This window comes from Apis dorsata, unplaced genomic scaffold (genome assembly GCF_000469605.1).
Source record: "Apis dorsata unplaced genomic scaffold, Apis dorsata 1.3 scaffold_526, whole genome shotgun sequence".
NCBI classification, from domain to species: domain Eukaryota; kingdom Metazoa; phylum Arthropoda; class Insecta; order Hymenoptera; family Apidae; genus Apis; species Apis dorsata.
In genome coordinates, this window is record NW_006263749.1 from 75,923 (window position 1) to 83,242 (window position 7,320).

Sequence of the window (7,320 nt, forward strand, 5' to 3'; positions counted from 1 at the left end):
TAGAAAAATTATATTGAATTTAAAATTAAAAATGGAATAACAGTCAAATATTTTATTTTATTAATGCATTGAATATTACATTTTTAAAATTATATTTCATTTAAGTATTTAAATAGTTTATAATAAAAATATTGATTTTTGAGATCAGTGATATAAATTAATTTATTTTAAATTATTTTAAAAATATTTATTTGTGGAGTTATATTATTTATTTTTAATNGAGAAAAATATAAAACAAGCCAAAGAAGGCAAAAAAAAATGTAGTACAAATATTAAAAAATTATATTTTTTAAAAAGATTATATTAAAAAAAAAATAAGTTTAATATAAAAATTATTGACAATTATAAAATATAATTGTAAAAAATAAATGAATCTCATACCAATTAATTAAATTAATGAAATCAAATAATAATTTTAATCTTGCTTTTTAATTAACAAAATTTATTGAATTTTTTTTAATAAAATTTTTAATGAAATTATTAACATTAATAATTTTACTTGAAGTCATTTTATTTGAAATAATATAATTCATTATTCAATATAATTAATTATTCTATAACTATTAGAAAACAAACAATTATATATTCTGTAATATATAATCAAACAGAAATTTTAGGACAATGACACATTATCAAACACATTATCAAACATTATCAAAAATACATTATTAAAAATAAAGCAAATCAAATAAAATAATGAATTCAAAAAATTATAAAGATATAAGCAATTTGCTTAAAAAAACAATGAAGAATGCATAAGATGCATAATTTATAACTTATAAATAATATATAAATATGTTACAATATATAATTTAAAATTATTTTAATATATTTAAATTTTATTATCTTATAATTTTTTATATAAAAGAATTTCAATAAAAGTAACATATAATAGTAATATATATCATTATTGAAATTATAAAAATTTTGTAAAAATATATATATATAATATAAATGTAATCTTATAATAATATTAATAAATTAATAATAAAATAAGGAGAAGTTTCAAAACATTGCAAATAAATAAATTTTTTCTTTTAACTTACATTAGCTTGTAGAAATTCCTTTCCTTCCTACAAATATCCTTTTGTTTGATTGCACGATTGAAATCATTCTAATATATTCTATATAAGGAAAAAAAAATTTCTTATAATATATAAAATAAAAAATATTATAAATTCTAATAAAAATTGTCTATAAAATAATAAAAATTACTTTTAATTAAAATAATTAAAATGAAAATATATTCAATGAATTTTATTAATATTAAATGATAATAATATTAAATGAATTTTATTATTACTCTTCAATAAACTCTGATTTAATTTTTAAAACTACCAATATATATTCAATATATAATCAAAGTATATATTATTTTGTACACATATTTTTTATAAACAATTATAAAATTAAAAACAATTATATTAAAAATTTAAAAATAATTATAAAAATGCAATGTATAATAAATTATCAAATATAAAATACATAAAATAAAATAATAAAAATCAAAATTTAATTAAACTTTATTTTTGGACATCAAAAATTATTTTTAGACATCAAAAATTTTTGTACCTTCTAATAGATTTGATGAATAGAAATAATTTTTTATGAATAGAATAAAAATATTGATTTTAAAAATCTACTAATTTAAAACTTATTTATGAAGTTAATGATTTTAAATATATTTAATAGATCACGCCATGTTGATTTGTATCGTTCAATAAAACGGAATTCAATAAAACTATTTGTATAAGAGTGACGATTACTTAAACATAATAAGTCAAATTCAATTAAATATTTATTTTTCCAATTTATCTGCATAATTTATGATACAATTGCAATGATTTTTTGTATGATACGAATCGATTCGAAATTGAAATAAAAATAACTTACCAACATAACAATCACGTTGCTATTGCGGTAGACGATCAGAGAAAAATTAACGTTAACCAATTCAGTATTTTGAAATTATTATTTAACTGTTCCTCATATATAGCAGTGACTTCGTTCATTGGACGAATTGTAGATAGAAACCAATATGGCATTCTAGTAACTTATCAAATACATTTAAAATCACTACAACTTTACACATAAATAATTTTTAAATCAGATTCCTATATTTAAAATTAACATTTTTGAACTTTACTCCTTAAAATTATTAGAAAATACAAGAAAAATTAACAATTTATAATGCATCAAAATAAAGTTTAACCTTAAATTTTTAATTATAGATTATTTTTAAATTATTAGTACAATAGAATAGATACAATATTTTATAGAATTTATTTCAAACATGTTTAGTAATTTAATCAGTAGTAAATAATTTAGTAATTTACTAAATATAATAAATAGGCACTAGGATTTACTAACATGATTCATTTCAATAAGTTACTAAAACGATTTAATCTAGTAAATCCATTCTGTTGAATTTTTAAATATAGGCTTTCCCACTCATTAGGAAGTAACTATCTATTATTTATAGAATTATTCTTATAAAGAAAATAGTCTCTTTTTTTTACTCTTATTTTTTTATTTATTTTTAATTTTTTATCTTTTTCTTTAAATTTTTTTATATTTGAAAAAATATCATTAAATTTAAAATAGATTTTACTTCAAATAATCGAATAATTAAAAATTTTAGAATTCTGATATATTGAATATTTGTTAATATTATTTTTCAATATCGGATTAGAAAGATTATTTTCGCTAATTGAAATATTATACATAAAAAGAGAGAAATCGTTTTATGTTAAAAATTTTTATAAAATCAATATTATCAATAATATCAACATAATTATAAAAATATAACAATAAAATATAACTAATTTTATAATGAAATAGAAAATGCTAATAAATTGCTATCAGAAATCAAAAGAATATGAAATTGAGACTAAAAAAATCTTGTTGTGATTTTTTTAAAAGTATTAAGTTATAATATTTTGAATTTAAAGATATTTTTTTTTCAGAAATGTTATTTCATTTAATAAAATGGATATATTTAAATAAAAATTTTTTTCACAAATTATATCTTTATTTATATATTATAAATAAATTATTGTTGATGAAAAAAATAAATCTTATATTTGTACATATATTTGTATCATGCTCTTTTTTAGTTTGATTTTTAAAATTTTCTTTACATATTTTCCACTTTTGACTTTTATTTTTATTATATATTTATATATTTATTATTATTTATTCCACTTCACAGTTACATCTCTTCCATTTGATTTCCAAAGTAAACTCAAATATACTAATTTAAATCTTTTTTTTTTATATACTAAACCGTTCGCTAATCGAAAAAATTATTAGAATTTTAAAATTATTATTTCAACCAGTTTATGAAACTTTTTATACAAACCAAAATATCATTTCCGAAATACATAAATTTCTTATGTCTATGATTTATTACTACACATAAGAATTATAATTATTTTTTTTAAAGATATTTTTTAAATATATAATACATATATATAAAGTAATCTAAAAATATGAATATATTTCATAACTTAAATAGAAATTCTTAAAATAATTTCAAATAAGCAACTTTTTCCTTCGTAAATATTTTTATTTTGCTATTACGAGTTATTAACAAAAAACTTTGTCTATAGAGTAAGTAAACTTCTCGGTCGTGACACGACGATATCGTTGGGTATATTTCTGGCGAATTCTAGAATTTCAATAAACAGGTCAAAGTAATATATGTTAAAACAAATGTTTTGAATAATTATCAACTAAAAATTATTAATTAAAAATATGGAATTATACATTAATCTTAAATAATGAATAAATGATAATTATTTACTTTAAAATAAAGTAATTTATTTTAAAGTAATTATAATTTGCCGATGACTTTAATTTTAATATATATAAAGAACCATTTTAAATAATTTTTTCTTATTATTTTTTTTAACTTAATCAGTGGTCTTTTACAATTTTCAAAATATTTATAAAAAAAAATTAATTTAAAACGACATAAATTTTCGACAAAATTTTATATTTTATATATTATATATAAAATATTATATGTTTAATAGAGTGTAAATAAAAAATTATATTTTTCTGAGTAATTAAATATTTTTTTTAAAATAATGACAATTATATATTTTATAAATAAAAATATATGAAACGAATAAATGTATAGAATAACTTGAAAAATTTTCTATATATTATAGTTTCTCGTATAATTTATGTATATTCATTTAACATATATATCTAATAATGTAAAAGTTTGGATGCTGCATTTCTGCTATCTCTATTACATTAAAATTTAACTTAATTAATCTTTTTATTTTAATTTATCTAAAAATAATTTTAAAGTTTAGGTTAGATTTTTTATTGTGTAAGAGAAAGCACTGAATATTTACTTTGACTCTTATTTCATGACATATATATATACACACACACACATATATTCATAATACATAAATTTATAAATTTTTATTTATAACTTAAAAAGAGATCTTAAGAAATTAATAAATAAGTATTACTATATTCAATGCAATAAGTATTTTAATGTGTTTTTAATTTAAAGTTTAATTTAAAATTTTTAATTTTAAAGCTAAAAATATGTTATATATATAGGAAAAAGTTATTCAGAATAATGATCTTCATAATATATTTCAAGATCAATGTTTATAATTTACATGATGTTCATTAAAATAAATTATTGAATAAATTAATTATAAATTATAAATTAATTATAAAATAATTTCTTAAATTACTAAAAGAATACATAAAGGTATTAATATATTCCTGAGATATCTTTAAATTATTAATTCTACAGGTTAAAACAAACATAAATGTTAATATAAAATATCGATTGTGATTTATTAAATTATTTTATTAATAAGTTATATTATTAAGTTATTAGATATTTTAAGTTAGAAACAATTGTTTTGTAGGAAAAGAAAATTTGTGTAAGAGATAAAATGGAAATAATATTGTAATATTGTTTTAATTTCACACTGCCGTCATCGCAGAATAGAATTTTCAAAATTGTTTAATTTGAGAGACAATTGTTATATACTATATAACAATTGTTATATTATTGTTATATATATCGCCTTTAAAGATAAAATGAATATAATTTTTATATTAGCTATAATAATTATATTCAAATCATAGAACGTAAGAAATTCTGTTTTTTTAAAATCGATATTTTGGAATATGTAACACAAAATTCCATCTATATTATATCCATCTTAAATTTTATGTGCTAATAATTTTAAATTAATTATTAGACATTGAGAAAAATATTTCGAATGTAACTAACAATTTAAGAATAATATATATTTAAAATTTTAATATTATTTTATGTTAATTTTATATTAATTATTTGATATATAAAAAAATATTTCAAATATAATAAAAAATATATACTTAATATGTACTTAAAATTTTAATATTATTTTATTTTAGTTTTATCTATTTTATTTATTCTATTTTTATTTTATGTACTTAATGTATCTTATATTTAATATACATTGCATTGTTTATAATTTAAATATGTAAATATGTAAAAAAATGACATTGATAATGACATTGAAATTAAATCAGATTTTGTTTATTAAAATTTATTAAAAATTAATTATTTATAATTTAAATTAATTAAATTAAAAATTAATAATTAGTTTTTGAGAAACACAATTTTTATAATTCGTCGATTATACGATGTATATCTTGATTTTCTCAAAAATAAGGATTTAAATAGTAAAATTCATTTTAATATTTTTCCTATTCTATTCATTCTATTCATTGATAATTCACTCAAAAATTAAAATTAGTGAATTTCATTAATAGTATAAAAAATTTTTTATTTATTTTTTTTCATTTTCAAGAAATCATTTGCTTGCCAACTTATTATTTAGTTGCATGTATATTGAATATAAAACTAAAAAAAAATAAATATACTCGAGTTTGTTAATATAACATTTAATATTATTATATAACATTGTTATTTAATATTTTAATATATTTTATAACCGACGCATCGCAATTATAATATAATACAATAATCTGTGTCATTGAAATCAATATTTTTATTCAATTTTTGAATTATAACTGAAAAAGCCATTCTGTTTTGAAGTGAATTATGGAATAAGATTTTCAAAATATTATATAAATGTTGATATTATATATAACGACTGATCGAAAAATTTCATATTATCATAGCAAAATGAATTTATAAATGGAATTAATAAGAAAGTTCAAATGATGGTTTACTTTAATTACCTTAGAAGAACATTAGAATGATACATAAAATTATAGATTTATATTATTACACTTTATATATAATTTATAAATTATAAATAATAAATTATAAATAAAACTTATAAGAATTTATTAATAAGAATATATTATTAATTTCTTATTATTAATAAAAATACATTATTAAATTTTTTTTTCTATTTAAAATACTCAACATGATTTTTTTATTTTAACCCATTATATTTATCAAAACTATATCATATATAATAATAATAAAAGTGAAGAAAATATATTTCCTATAGTAACAGATAGGAAACAAGTGTTTACAATTTTATGTATACAATTTATATTCTTAGAAAGAATAACGATATAGTGAAAAGAAAAAGATGTTATGCTAATAGAGGACGAAAATTATACATAATAAATATAAATATAAGAAAATTAAATTTATATTTAATATTTTATAAAATATTATAAAAATTTATAATATTATTTATTATTTATTATGCTTATCATTGTAGCATTATAGTAATTTTGATTACTATAGCAATAAAGATTATAATTTTTGTTAATTTTACTTATTTTCTGTGAAATATTATATGATGTATCAATTATATGATTAAAAAATTTTTATACAGTCGATAGCGCATTATATATTATGATATTTTAAAAAAGAAAACTTTTTTTAAAAATTTTATTATTTTGGAAATACTTATTTATGTGAATTATTTTTATACTAAATGAAACTTAATAAAATAACTTATAGATCAAATTTAATTAGTAAAAATCTATCATCATAATAAAAGTTATATATTCACAATCATCATCTTCAAATCTTAAAATATTAACTGGAGATGGTAAACTTTTAACAAAAAAGAATAATAGAAAAAGAATAATATTATTTAAAATTTAATAATAAATATTACTTTAATTATATTAATGATTATATTATTATAACACATAATATTATTATTAATATAATTTTTGTACATTATCATTTATTAATAAAATATAATTATATTATTATAATAATTATGTATATGATTATTCTTACTTTCTCTTTATATTTATATTTCCTTTTAAATATTTATTATATATGTATAATATATT

General features: G+C 15.5%; 1 long non-coding RNA gene across 1 annotated transcript in view; it reads right to left on the reverse strand.

Moving 5' to 3' along the window:
• The window catches only part of LOC116186249, a 6,430-nt gene extending 4,358 nt beyond the window's left edge, over positions 1 to 2,072 (reverse strand). Inside the window, exons 1-2 of the long non-coding RNA XR_004151204.1 lie at positions 1,894 to 2,072; positions 1,043 to 1,124 (exon numbers count right to left, since the gene is read on the reverse strand). This is a non-coding gene — a long non-coding RNA (uncharacterized LOC116186249). The remainder of the gene's footprint in view (positions 1 to 1,042; positions 1,125 to 1,893) is intronic.
• Between the last annotated feature and the right edge of the window lie 5,248 nt (positions 2,073 to 7,320).